The sequence below is a fragment of the Oryctolagus cuniculus genome, chromosome 1 (genome assembly GCF_051225735.1).
Source record: "Oryctolagus cuniculus isolate XC-2025 breed Fujian yellow rabbit chromosome 1, ASM5122573v1, whole genome shotgun sequence".
NCBI classification, from domain to species: domain Eukaryota; kingdom Metazoa; phylum Chordata; class Mammalia; order Lagomorpha; family Leporidae; genus Oryctolagus; species Oryctolagus cuniculus.
In genome coordinates this window covers 182,139,671-182,154,576 of record NC_142867.1, presented here as the reverse complement: position 1 = coordinate 182,154,576, position 14,906 = coordinate 182,139,671, and the positions used below count along the sequence as shown (strand labels likewise).

The 14,906-nt window shown below is 43.1% G+C and overlaps 1 pseudogene; it reads left to right on the top strand.

Moving 5' to 3' along the window:
- The first annotated feature begins 1,236 nt into the window (after positions 1–1,236).
- The window catches only part of LOC127484782 (arginine/serine-rich coiled-coil protein 2 pseudogene), a 42,510-nt pseudogene continuing 28,840 nt past the window's right edge, over positions 1,237–14,906 (top strand).

Below are 14,906 nucleotides of genomic sequence, written 5' to 3'. Positions count from 1 at the left end.
CATAAAATCTCTGGCTTGAACTGGTACCACTGCTTCTGTACTGAACTCCTTGCCTTTTTCAGTCCATCCTTTGCACTGTGGCTCGAGTGATCTTTCAAAAAACGATTGGCCTTCTCTTCCAGATCATCAGGGTTCCCCATCTTCCACGGTGTCAAATGCTAACTGCTTTGGATATTGTTCAAGGCCCTTTGAGATCTGGCCATGTTCTGCTCCAGCATAATCTCTCCACTTCTCACCTTTTGTTTATACTTCTGGAATTTAAAGCAGTTCTGGAAACATCCTTTGCTGTGTCATACTTCTGTATCTTTGCTCTTGTTTTCTTTCTTCCTTGGACATCCTCCCAAATGGGCCTTCTGGCTAACTCTGCTTAGCCCAAATGCCACCTCATCTTTGAAGCCCTCCATGGTTTCCTCTGCTGAAATGCTTAGGTGTTCACCATTCTGTGCTCCCATTGAGCCTTATGAAAATTCAGCCATCCAAGTGATTACCTGATAGCATAGTATTTATTCTGATTGGACACTGAGCAACTGGATGTCTTAGAAGGTAGCTTTTAATTAGTATTCCTGTAAATTATAACGGGCTTGGTATATTAGGAGTTCAATGAAGGGGTTAAGGAGAGATTGCCAAGGTACTGCTCAATCATCAAAAACAGTTCTTTTAAAAGCACACATCTTTAAATCCAGTGAGTTAATGTAGGTGAACGAAATGGCTTTGGTGGAAAAGTTCAGATGAAAAATCAATCAGATTGCTTTGTCCATCTCTGTGTGTTGCTCTCAAGTTTTGGTGTTGTCTACAAAGTCACAGGCAGGTAGGCAGGCTCGGGGACACCCTCTCTGCAGTGGTTACTGTGGGAAGTCAGCCAGTGACAGAGGGTGGTGGAGGCAGCAGCTCTGGGCCTTAGGCCTTCTGTCTTGGGTGTTGCAATGCATTTTGCAGAGGTTTTCCTAGGAGACTGGTTGCTTGCCCTGATGTGTCAGAGCGCCGCCATGGCCCCAGATTCAGCCTCCCCTAAATACCCTCTGCGAGAGGAGACTTTTATTACCCAAATAAAAGTTACTGTGGAGTTCTAAGAAATGTGACATGTAAATCCATCAGGCTCTGCTTTGCAGGGGATGTTTTCTTGTCTTGGTGCTTTGGACTGCTGGCCCATGGGCTTCATTATCTCCAGATATGGGGCTGCTGTAGCTGCACCGTGTGGAAACCTGAATATTGTGGCTTACGGCTGGGCTGAGCCAGATGGAGAAGGCTCTGTGTTCCTCCCATGCAGGTGGCCCTTTGAGTGCTGATATTCAGTCCTCAGAATGGAGCCCCATCCAGAGAACACAGGGCAAAGCCTGTGAGGAGCTCGTAGTCACTGGTGTCCCTGATAGGCTCAGAGAGGCCTGCAGAGCACAGTCTCTGCTCGGGTGGGGTTTTCTTCCTTCTCTGATGTCAGAGTTCAGTCCGGCCTCTGTGGACGAGCCCAATGCCTTTACCCTGGAAGAGTGTAGCAAAGGGCAGAGGTAAAGGGTTTGGAGCTGGACAGTGCTGAGGTGGAGTCCTGGATCTGGCATTACTGTGGGCCCTTGCACGAGATGCTCCATTTGTTTGCTTTTTCCCGTGATCCTTGTGGGGTTCCTGTGGCAATTAAATGGGAGAGCATTCTGGTAGCACGTTTGGCAAGTTCAGGCCCTCAGAGTTATTACTTCTACTTGTGAATCTCAGTGTCCACAACACATTTGGGAAGCAACTGGAGACCTAGAAGGGGAAGAATGGGCATTTGTTTGTGCAGTGACAGATGACCTGGAGAGGACTCTGAGCTCCACAGTAGGAGATCCAGCTGTTGCCTCTCCCAGAGAATCTACTCAGGAGTCCCCTTCCGAAAGGGGGGAGCAGGAAACCCAAGTTCCTTCTAGTCCTGGCCTTGCCATCAGCCGCCTGTATGACCTTGGATGAGTAACTTACCTTCTATCTGCTCAGTTTTCAGAATCATTTGGAAATTGGTGTGGGCCAACTTGAAAACCAAATCATATAATGTAGATGTGAAAGTGGCATTTAGAGAATGGCAAAGTGTTTTATGGCTGAGAAGGTGCTGAGTGGGCACCGTTCCTTTCTCTTTCTCTTCTGTTCCCTTCTCCCCCAAGCAAGCTACTTAATTATCACAGTCACAAAGAACCTGGCAGCATGGAGGAGCGATACTGCTGTTAAAGTGATTTCTTCTCCATGTCATCATATCCATTTCCAGAGGTTCTTAGGAAAGACTTTGAAGTCGGTTTAACACTTTCACCTGCTTTACTGTCAGGTGTTAGGCTGGCGGCTGGTCAGATTTAAATTTCAGAAGTCTATGAGTCAATTTATTCCTTAGCTCTGAGATAATGCTGTAGAAGGGAAAACCTCATTTTGAAGGTGAAAATCTCCCCACTATGTTAAAAATGCAGGTGGAAAATTTGAGAAGGTAATACAAGGGTACTTCAAAATGTTGATGGAAAATGAGCATTATCTTTTAATCCCATTTTCCATGGGCTTTTGGGAGTACTCTGGTATACTGAAATGTTAGCTGATGGAGTGAATAATGGGGTTCTGGATGAGTATTTTTATTTATATCCGTCTCTACTTTGTAATCTTTCCATAATGGGTTTCACTTAAGTTATAGGCATCTCCTCCTTCAAAGAAAATATAGTGATATTTTATAGGACAAAAATTAAGGGATTTGAGAAACTTGTGGGGGCCGGCGTTGTGGTATAGCAGGTAAAGGTGCCACTTGTGCTATCAGCATTCCATATAGGCGCCGCTTTGAGTCCTGGCTGCTTCACTTCTGATCCATCTCCCTATGTAATGGCCTGGGAAAGCAGCAGAAGATGGCCCGAGTGCTTGGGCCCCTGCTCCCATGTGGGAGACCCAGATGAAGCTCCTGGTTTTGTCCTGGCCCAGCCACAACCATTGCAGCCACCGGGGGAGTGAAAGAAGAGCTCTCGCTCTGTCTCTCTCTCTCTCTCAAATCTTTTTAAAAATTAAAGAAATTTGTGACTTTCCAGTTAACTGATGAAGGCGAGTGTGTGTGGAGAATCCCAGAAGGCAGGCATGGCCCAGCCAGGCTGTGAAACCTCACTTGAGCCCCAACACAGTGCACAGCTGCCTCTTCTTCTTGTCTTTCCTGCTCAGAGCTGGGGAAGCTGGGACAAAACTCCCCACCTGGCCAAGCTTTCCTTGTGAGTTGGGTGTTTAGAGAGCACCACATGCCAGTTTTAGTGAGCCTGGAGAATCACTGAGCTGTGAAAGTCAACGTCTTCATCTGCTGAAGCTCCTTGTCCGAAGACAGATCACAAACCTGACCTCCCACTAGACTGCTGATTTGCGTACCTAGATGCACACTCCTGGCTGCACCTTGACTCCTGTCGAGTCTGTCAAGTTGGAGCCAAAGGGGCCAGGAACACAGCTCTGTGAACAAGCTCAGCAGCCTTACAGCATGGATGCAGTTCTAGAATCATCCAATTTTCAGGCTTCGTAATAAATGAAGATTTTAATTATTCTAACTTGTTAATCCTAGAGTGTCAAACACCTGAGTGAATCAGAATGCTAAAAACCCTGAAATCCTTTCCTTTCTCCAGCAAGTCCCTTTCTAATTACCCTGTTGCACGTGGTGACACAGCCAGGCTCTGTTTCCCTGGCATAGTCTACCTCTTGAGTTAACTCTTCAGTTTCTCTCTTCTACACCCTAGGTTGGCCTTTTTTATCTCACAAGCAGACACCTATAATTGGTTTCCCTGCTCCTAGACTCTCAGCCCTCCAATGCATGTACTGTTGCCAGAGTAATCTTCCTAGAAAATACAGCCGATCAGTTCTTTCCCAAAGCAAAACCTTCATCAGCTTCCCAATTGTTCTCACTCACCTAGGCAGGTAAGTCATCCCTTTCCGGAGTAATTCTCAGACTCAAACATGCCTTGATTTCCTCCTTTGAGGTCCATTTGGCTTGCTATAATGGTCTTCCTATTTTAATAGTATATGAAGTGATTTTTATATTAATTTCCTTGATTGGGAGATTCATGAGGGCCCAACTCTGTCTTGTGGGTCTCTCCATACTATCTAGCTTAGCTCCTTGAACTTATTTTTTTCAATGATATATTTGAAAGGCAGAATTACAGAGAATAAAGAGGGACAGAGTGATCTTGCATCTACTGGTTCACTTCCCAAATGGCCACAATGGCTGGAGCTGGGCTGATCCAAAGCCAGGAGCCAAGAGCTTCTTCCCAGTCTCCCATGTGGATGCAGAGGCCCATGCACTTGGGCCATCTTCTGCTGTTTTCCCAGGCCACAAGCAGAGAAATGGATTGGAAGAGGAACAGCTGGGACTAGAAGGAGTGCCCATGTGGGATGCTGGTGCTGCAGGCTAGCCCCCTTGAACTTATATTTACTGAATATAATTGGATAGGAGGTGTTCAAAAAAAGGCTTACATGAGACAACTAGAGGAGATTTCAAAAATTTTTTCCACCTTTATTTGTAAAGAGTGAAAAGCAGGAATCATATGTTATTCTATTTTAATAGAATACTGTGGAACCATACTTCTTTGCAGCAACTTTAGGTACTGAGGCCTGGAAGTGTTTGCTGTTTTTCTACCCAGGTAGACTTGATCTGAAAAGAGTAATTTCAGTTCCATGAGAAAATGGAAGCATTGGAGACATGGGACTGTGTAAGGGTTTGGTGTCATCTCAATATGCAGCCAGATCTATCCTCTGGGGCCAGTTATTCATCCTCTCGGACAGGACTCGGGTTCTCCATCTGTACAATGTGGCTAATACCTGCCTAAGCCTATTGTGTGGATTGTGGATGATGATGGATGTGTAAGCATTTAGGACACTGCCTATCACACAGTAGGCATGCCAAAACACAAGCACGGGCAGTTATTTTCATAGCCGTTATACATGGTTCAGCGAGAAAGCGTGGCATCTGCAAGCGCAGCTGCAGCCTGAGAACCAACTTGATTTCCAAAGCTTGCCCTGCGTAATGGCTCTTATTAAAATGTGAGATTGTTCATAAAGCAGAAGATCACTTGACAGCTGACCCTGCAAACGGAGCTGGAACTCAAGCAGGAAGGGCCAGATGTGCTGTGCTATTCCATGCTGGGCATCTCCTCCCCAGTGGGCGAGCTCTTCAGGCCAGAACAAGCAGATGTGTGGTTTTCTGGGGCGAACAGGCAGGCCAGGGTCCTGTTTGCTCTTGTATAGTGTGAGTGGCTGTGGAAGGCTGGATGCAGGAACTGTGCTAATGGAGCTCTCACATGTGCATGTCTTAAGAGTTTTAAAAAAAGTCATCACTCTTATTACATCTCCCCGGGGGGTAGCGATAGATTCAAGAAAGGACCATAGAAGACAACTGGGTCCATTGGCTGGCTGGTACTTCAATTTCTACCATGTGCCATGTCTTGCTTAGGGTTCTAAGGGCAATGACAGGAATGGTGGTGCATAATATAAAGCTGATACAGTTCCACCTGGGTCTAGAACAATCATCCTTTTAAAAAGCAATTTTTAAATATATTTTAAAATTTATATAAGGTGAACAAACTTCAAGTATTTCATATTCGCAGATTTTGTAGCATATTGATACTTCCGACCCTATTTCCCTCCTCCTTCCTTTCTTCTTTCAATTTTTTATTATATAATTTTTGTTACCCTTATAAGGTAAACAAATTTTGCGGATTTCATATATACAGATTTAGGAGCATAGTGACCATTACTACCCTACCCTCCCATCAACGCTCCCACCCTCCCTCCTTCCTCTTCTTTCCTTTGTTATTTCTTTTAATTTTTACAATGACATACTTTCAGTTTGTTTTATAACCATAAGATTAATGCTTCACTAAATAAAGATTGAACAAATACTAAGAAGAAACAAAACACTGTTCCTCAACAGCAGAGACAAGGGCTATAAATGATGATTAAATCTCAAAATGTCATTCATTCTTAAGCTGTTTTTAATGAATCCTGGATTCCTTAGGAAATAGGGCAAAAGTTTTAGAATTTCTCTGAGGAAAATATGTATTTACACACCATTCTATCTACAATTCCAAAGGGCTCATGGATCCCTTGAAGTTCTTTTAAATACTTCCAAGTTAGAATCCTTCATTTAGCAATTTTAATCTGGTGGGAGACCTAGACATGGACACTGGATTCAGAAACACCTGGTTCCAGTTTGCTTTCCACCCCTTATGGGTTACATATTTCATCAAGTGAATGAATGATCTTGAATAGTTTATCCTCTCTCTGCTTCAGACATCTCATTTGTAGATGAGAATAATAGCAACATCTCATGGGGTGGAAGTGAAGATAAGTTACAATAAGCAAAAAAGCTTTAGCGTGATGCCTAGGAAGTGGTAAATGATCAATAAATGGAAGCACATAGCTATTACTAGTGAGTCTGCTTAAGGGAGACATTACAGTGTAGCAGCAGATGAATTCCTACTGCCCTGGGGAGGAATGTATGAACCACCATCTTCAGCTGAGGTTTCGTGTCTAAAAGAATTTTGAAGAACAGCATGATGAGGGTTTCCCTCTATCGCTACAGACACAATTGAGGGTAACTTTGCTTCATGCCATTTTGTAAAAAAAAAGGCAACCACAGCAGCATTCCATAGGGGGATTTCAGTGGTTATATAGTCCTTGAAGATGACCTCATTAGAGGAAATTCGTCTCTCATTGACAGCTAAGTACTGACAGTTATAATGCATCAGCGACAATGAAGACAAAGGGTAAGATGATGATAACAGCTATGAGCTCTGGGGTTCCCATGTGCCAGGCGTTCTGCTAAAATCTTCACATTTGTTCTGGGTTTCTGGGGTCCTTGCTGATGAGGCTGGAGGACTTGCACGTGGTGCAGTTGGTGGGCAGCAGGCTGTGTGTGTGTGTGCACTAACAAAAGTAGTTTCTTATCGGCTTTCGTTCATTTGACTGTTTTCAGAACCAGAAGTTTAACGTTTTGGAATGTGCCTGCTGAAAAATGAAGGTTTATCATGCAGAGTGTAAGATTACAGCCACAAGATTCAGAAAAAGTTTTCTGAGCTTGGGGGGAGAGTTACAATTAACCTCGTAAAGAGTGCAGATGAAAGTCTTTCCCATCGTTACAATCAAAGACACTTTAGGCCACTCTTTTCCCAGAGGAATAGTTGCTTTTTATGGCATGTTTTAAAGTTTTATTTCAAAAACAGTCAGCATCTTAAAGCAGAAGGCTGTGTGCTCCCCAGGCCTTCACTCACAATGTGTTTTCAGTTTTCTCAATCGTATTACCAAGTTTCTGGCTAGGATGTGAGCTGCTACCCTCATGGAGCCGAGCACGGAAGGATTTAGCTTGATTTTCCTGTGCTTATAGTGAGAACTCTCTCCCAAATCTCCCAGCTATTTTCTTCAGGCATGGTTTCAGAGGCAGCATTAGTATGCTAGAAAGGGTGGCCTTTTTTGACCCTCTGATTTTCAGTCAGGGAAACTGAGGACCAGAAGGATGGTGAACCCTAGTTCTGTCCAATATTCTTTTATTTTATTTTTATTTATTTATTTTTTGACAGGCAGAGTGGACAGTGAAAGAGAGAGACAGAGAGAAAGGTCTTCCTTTGCCATTGGTTCACCCTGCAATGGCCGCTGTGGCCTGCACACTGCGGCCGGCGCACAGTGCTGATCCGAAGGCAGGAGCCAGGTGCTTCTCCTGGTCTCCCATGGGGTGCAGGGCCCAAGCACTTGGGCCATCCTCCACTGCCTTCCTGGGCCACAGCAGAGAGCTGGCCTGGAAGAGGGGCAACCAGAACAGACTCTGGCGCCCCGACTGGGACTAGAACCCGGGGTGCCGCTGCAGGCGGAGGATTAGCCTATTGAGCCACAGCGCTGGCCCCAGTATTCTTACTATGTCCATCGCTCAACTGCCTCAAACTTGGGACACCTGATTGTCTCATGTCTATGTCTACACACTATTGTGTGAGCGTTTAAAGATTTATTTATTTGAAAGGCAGAGTTACAGAGAGGTAGAGGAAGAGAGAGAGAGAGGTCTTCCATCTGCTGGCTCACTCCCCAGATGGCCACAACAGCCAGAGCTGGGCCGATCTGAAGCCAGGAACTTCTTTCAGGTCTCCCATGCGGGTGCAGGGGTCCAAGGACTTGGACCATCTTCTGCTTTCCCAGGCCACAGCAGAAAGCTGGATGGGAAGTGTAGCAGCCAGTACTCGAACCTGCACCCTTATGGGATGCCTACAATGCAGGCGGCGGCTTTACCTGCTACACCATAGCACCAGCAACAGCCCCGTGTGTGTGTGTGTGTGTGTGTGTGTGTGTGTGTTAACATAACCGGCCCTGTGTGTGTGCGTGCGTGTGTGTGTTAACATAAGCCTTAAATATCACAAATGTTAAGCAATAGAACTCTGACTAATTGCCTTTCAACAATCTTTGAGAGCACCTGAATGTTGAAGGGAGTGGCTGGTAGCCTGATAGCCCTAGGTGTGGCCGTACTGCTGTGATCAGTTTGCCCCTGTGCTGGAATGGAATCTCAGTGAAACTTACACCTTTCTCTGTCTATTTACTTGGCTTCTGTTCCAGTCCTTTCTCCTGGGACTGACTCTTGCCTCAGTACATTTCCAGCTTGCCCTGGGCCCTGGATTTTCTTGCTTAAAGAATGCTTTACGTGCTTGCTGTACTGTGATGTGCTCTCTGACAATGACTAGGCACTTGATGCCTTTGTGGCTTCCTTGGGCATGCACCTGTCGTGTGTACAACATGCAGGACTATTGTGGTGGCCTTCTTACCAGTTGCTCTGCCTGCAATAGATTCCTTGATCAGTTGACACTGGTGTCAGGGCCTGGCTTTGTTGCTAGAGCAAATCACATCAGCCACCTGCTAAAAACTCTCAAGCTTCTCCAATGCTTAGTGCAAGTGGTTTCATTTCAGGTGCCAATCCCACTTGATTGGTAGTGGCTGTCTGAAGTGGAGGCTGTCTGAAGTGTAGTAAAATGGTATGATTAGTAATGTCTGACAGGTGCAGGGTGAGGGAGTAAGAGCAGCTGTGCCACATCATCCCAGTAAGAGAATGAGATCTAAACTTGTAACCACGGCACATAGCGCTCTCACTGGTCTGGTTTCTGTCTACCTGTCCAGAACTATTCACCACTCCTCAGCTTGTAACCTCCCTCTGAGCACTGCTTCCCCAGTGCCCAGGCTCTCACATCAACAGGCTTCGCATCTGCCAAACTTCTGGAAACCTCTAGCCTCTGTTTTATCCATTGCTGCCTCATCCTTAAACACCTGGTTTGAGTGTTTTTGCCCTTGAAGCCTCCCTATCTTTGTGGCCCCAGCCACACTCCCACACACTTTCTTCTTTATAGTTTATTACTGCATTCTGTGTAGATGTAATACCACCAACACATCATAGCACTATCATATGTTTGCTCCCATTCTGGACTATTTGGCCCAGAGAAATCAATACTGATGGAGCTCCTTCAAAGTCCATCAGGGGAACCAAATAGAGTAGAAAGAGTATGGGATTTTGGGCAGTGGGGATTTGGCACAGTGGTTAAGATATCATTTGGGATGCCTACATCCCATATTGGAGTGCCTGGTTCGAGTCCTGGCTCCACTCCAGAATCTAGTTTCCTGCTAATAAGCAGCCCTGGAAGGCAATGGCGATGGTTCAAATTATGTGGGTCCTTGTCACCCACTTGGGAGATCCAGACTGAATTATGGGCTCTGGTTTTGAAGCTGGTCCAGCCGTGGCTGTTGGAAGCATTTGAGGAGTGAACCAGGAGATAGAAGATATTTCTGTCTCTCTGTTTTTCAAATAAAATTAAAAGCGTATGGGGGTATGAATCTGATTGTGGTGTAATCCTTAGCCTTGTACTAACTCTCTCTATATATATTTGAGTTCCAGGCTATTCTCATAAATTGGGACTCCTTAGTCATACATTGTCAAGTGAGAGATTTAGAAGTAATAAAACGTTATCATATTGTGTACTAAGTCCTCAATGGATGGCAATTTTATAATTGGTTATCTAGTTTATTTTTAAGCCAATTCTGTGAAGTTCAGTAAGAATTATTTAACTAAAAAATGGTTCAACTGAGACTCAAATTATTTCCTCAGGATCATAGATCAATAAATTTCTGAGTTAGACTCAGGTGAAGTGGAACTCCAAGGTCAATGTCTTTTTTCTTATATATTAAAGTCTTAAGTCTAGAAAGTCACGTAATAGCTCAAAGAATTCTGTATCCCTTTCTCATTTCCCATATTTTCTGATTGTTAATATCTTATTGTTTTTGGTCATCCTCTGTGTGCATGCACACACACAGAGAACACACATCTTTTTCTGACATGACAGCCCCCTTGATAATTCCCCAAACAAGGAGCTCTTCTCTAGCATTATCATTGTGCAACCATCCCAATCAGAAGATCAGCATTACCCACTATACAATCTACTGACCCCATTTAGATTTGACCAAGTAACCTAATAGGGTCTCTATCCTTTCTGGTCCAGGATTTTATCTAGACACATGTGTTGCATTTAATTATCATGTCATCAATATCTTCTAACCTGCAACCATTCCCCAGTCTTTTCTCCATGTCTCGTGCTTGACTTGTCTTTCCTTCTGTAGGATGGCTCATAGGGTTTCCTTAGACTCTGGAAATTTTCTCTTGGGAGGAAATCATAAAAGTGGTGTTGAGCTCTTCTCAGTGCAGCATATCAAGGGGTACACAATAATGACCCATCTTACCATGGTTTTAGTAACCTGAATCATGTGGTCAAGTTGTGGTCTGCAAGATTTCTCTATTGTATTTTCCTTTTGTATTTGATTACTATGGAGAGATATTTTGTTACTAGATGAATATCTCATCCCTTATGAAAACTTCCCCTATCAACCTTAGCATCCAATCCATCACAACCATTATGATGATTTCCAAATGTGATGATCTATTTCTATTATTTCTTCTATGTTTAGTATTTAGCATTCTACTGTGAGAGCTCTCCCTTCTGCCCTGCTTATCCGTGTATGTATATATATCAATACTGGATTCATGGGTCTTTTTTATTCATTGGGTTCTAACCTTTTACTATCATTATTTACTTTAGTGCTCAAATTTTTCCCTATTTGATCTGCTTCTATAGTTGGCTCCTATGTTCTTTAGAGGTGTTTCCTGACTTTGACACAGGGTGCTCCAGGCTCATCGAGTGTTTTCTCTGCCTAATTCTGAATTCAACTTTTCCTCCAACAGCCCTGTTTCTTTTTAGTGGAGGATAGATTTAGAAACTGAAATCTGATTGCTCACTGTGCTTGTTGCTGCTACATGTATAAGTGTAAATAAAAATAAATATGTATCTGTATATACATACATAAACACGGAAAAATGACTACTATATATTTGTATACATATTAAAAAAACCATTAGTTCATACCATTACTTCTTATTCCAATCCAGTACCATAGAGGTCTTTCTAACCTTATTTCCATGTTTAGAAATACCTTCCAAGAGTAAGAAACAGTTTTTCTTTTAAGATTTATTTATTTATTTGAATGTCAGAATTACACAGAGAGAGAAAGAGGGAGAGAGAGAGGTCTTCAATTTGGTGGTTCACTCCCTGACTGGCTGCAACAGCCAGAGCTATGCTGATCTGGAGCCAGATGCTTCTTCCAGGTCTCCCACACGGGTGCGGGGTCCCAGGGACTTGGGCTGTCTTCCAATGTTTTCCCAGGCCTTAGCAGAGAGCTGGATTGGAAGAGGAGCAGCTAAGACTTGAACTTGTGCCCATATGGTATGCTGGCACTGCAGGTAGTGGCTTTACCCACTACACCACAGCGCCGGCCCCAAAAACAGTTTCAATATTCAGTATTTATTCAGAATAACCAATCTTAACTATGCTGGCTGCCTCTTCTGCCTGCCACTTCCACATCTCTACCTCCTTATTGCATGCTTTCTTGGCCATCCGGCACACTGCCACAAATGTCTTCATAAGGGCTCCACCTATTTTGAATGCTGAGGGCCGGTGTCAAGAGATGCAAAGTGAGATAAATGTTTAAAGATGCTGAATATGTGTATTACCTTTATTTCTAATCCTAACTTTATTATCCTAACTGTATTATCTTTATTTCTAATCCTAACTTTATTTCTAATCCTAAATTTTAACTGAAAAGTGATCCCTGTTAAATATAAGAGTGGGAATAAGAGAGGGAAGAGATGTGCAATTTGGGACATGCTCAAGTTGACTTACCTCAAACGGTAGAGTTAGAAACATACCAGAGGATTCCAACTCAATCCCATCAAGGTGGCATGTACCAATGCCATCTCACTAGTCCCAGTGATCAATTTCTGTTCATAATTGATCATAATGATAGGACTAAGAACCAAAGGGATCACATAAACAATAGTGTCTGGAAATACTAGCTGACAGAATAAAAAAGGGAGAGAATGATCCAACATGGGAAGTGAGATACACAGAAGACCCATAGAATGACAGATGTCCTAAACAGCACTCTGGCCTCAGAATCAGCCCTTAAGGCATGCGGATCCAGCTGAAAAGCCCATGAGAGTATTTCAGGCATGGAAAGCCAAGACACTCTGGGGAAAAAAAAAACCTAAATGAAAGATCTCCATGAGTGAGATCCCAGTGGAAAGAACGGGTCATCAAAGAAGGTGGTACCTTTCTCTGAAGGGAGGAGAGAACTTCCACTTTGACCATGGCCTTGTCTAAATATGATCAGAGTCAGTGAACTCAGGGGGCTTCCGTAGCCTTGGCAGCTCATGACAAGAGCCTAGGGTGATTACTGATGCCATAAACAAGAGTGTCAATTTGTTAAGTCAACAACAGGAGTCACTGTGCACTTACTCCTCATGTAGGATCTTTGTCCTTAGTGTGCTGTACATTGAGATTTAATGCTATAACTAGTACTCAAACAGTATTTTTCACTTTATGTTTCTGTGTGGGAGCAAACTGTTGAAATCTTTACTTCATGTATGCTAAACTGATCTTCTGTATATAAAGAGAATCGAAAATGAATCTTGATGTGAATGGAAGGGGAGAGGGAGTGGGAAAGGGGAGAGTTGCGGGTGGGAGGGACGTTATGGTGGGGAAGCCATTGTAATCCATAAGCTGTACTTTGGAAATTTATATTCATTAAATAAAAGTAAAAAAAAAGATAATTGAAAATGAATCTTGATGTGAATGGAAGGGGAGAGGGAGTGGGGAAGGGGAGGGTTGCGGGTGGGAGGGATGTTATGGTGGGGAAGCCATTGTAATCCATAAGCTGTACTTTGGTAATTTATATTCATTAAATAAAAGTAAAAAAAAAAAGATAATTGAAAATGAACCTTGATGTGAATGGAATGGGAGAGGGAGCAGGAGATGGGAGGGGTGTGAGTGGGAGGGAAATTATGGGGGGGAAGCCATTGTAATGCATTAACTACTTTGAAAATTTATATTTACTAAATAAAAAATAAATAAAAAATGAAAAAAAAGTTGAATATGTGTATTATCTTTATTTCTAATCCTAACACCCAACACAGTGCATGGCATATAATAGGAGCTTTATGAATGCTGTATGAATCAGTGACTGAGTAAAGAAATGAATGAGTAAACAAATTCACAACTGGGATTATCAGAGGGTGATTAACTTATTATCAGAGGATGAATTAAAATGAAGTATCTTCATCTGGGAAGATTTTTATATTTTTGAAGGAGAAAGGAAGGGGGAGAGAGAGCTTCCCTCTGCTCATTTGCTCTGCAAATATCCACAAGAGTTGGGGCTGGGCTAGTGCTGGAATCAGGAGCTAGGGACACAACCCATGTCTCCGTATGGTTGGTAGGAACCCAATTACTTGAGCCATCACTGCTGCCTTCCAGGGGCTGCATTGGTGGGAAGCTGGGGTGAGGAACTGGAGCCAGAAATTTATCTTAGACACTCTGATGTGGAATGCAGGCATAGTAACTGTGCACTTCCCAGGAAGATTTTTTTTTTCACTGAACCAAGCAGTTTTGGAAGGCTGCGGAGGAGAGGGACCATACCTAGGGACACCTGCTCAGTGAGGCATCTTATCTTCATACAGCACCAGATACATGAGGGCCCTTTAAATGGGGGGTGTAATGATAACAAGTACATGGCACAATCTGAGCTTTGGCTATTTAATTTTGAATCACATGTGTGTGTGTGTGTGTATTAGAGCTAAGGCAACACTTCAAAGAAAATAGTTCTTATCCACCTGTGTGTTTATGAAATTTCATTTGGCCAGCAGTGTTCCATAATATCTTTGTTCCACTCGGCTGGGATGTGCAACCTTATGCCAATTCTGTTGAATGCTACTCCAAAAATACTAGAGCTTTAGAATCAATGATTCCTTCTCATATTGTGTAGCTGTAAATGTATACAATATTAGCTTTATACATATAGAACCAGTTTTTATCAAGTTAAGAGTTTTCGCTAACCCATTCCGTGGTAACTAAATTGAAAATACATAAAATGCTTTTTATTTTTTTGTTAGAAGCATTTTGAGAGTAGATTGTCAGGCAGTCACTTAAGTCTCCCAAACCCAAATTCTCATGCTATTTCCCACTGTTGATAACCTAAGTATCTATCACCTGGGTTTTTCTTTTCTTCCCAACAATTAGATTTTTTCTCTTTTGTTTATGAGGAATGTATATTGTTAGTCACTGTTATGAAGTATCACATAAAACCAGAATCATCAAATTGGACTGCAGCCATAATGGTACCCAAGCCTATGCTTGGGCTGTTCCCCACTCTGTTCTTAGTCACTGCCAAGATTCCAAAGCCAACAAAGTCCCTTCTACTTGAGTAAATAGCTTCAAGCATTGACAACTGTTCTAAGTGATTATTCAAAGAATGCCAATAGCCACAGTTCAGACAAATCAACTACAAAAATCATTAAAAACAAAGTGGGGGAAGGGATCCTGCTTATT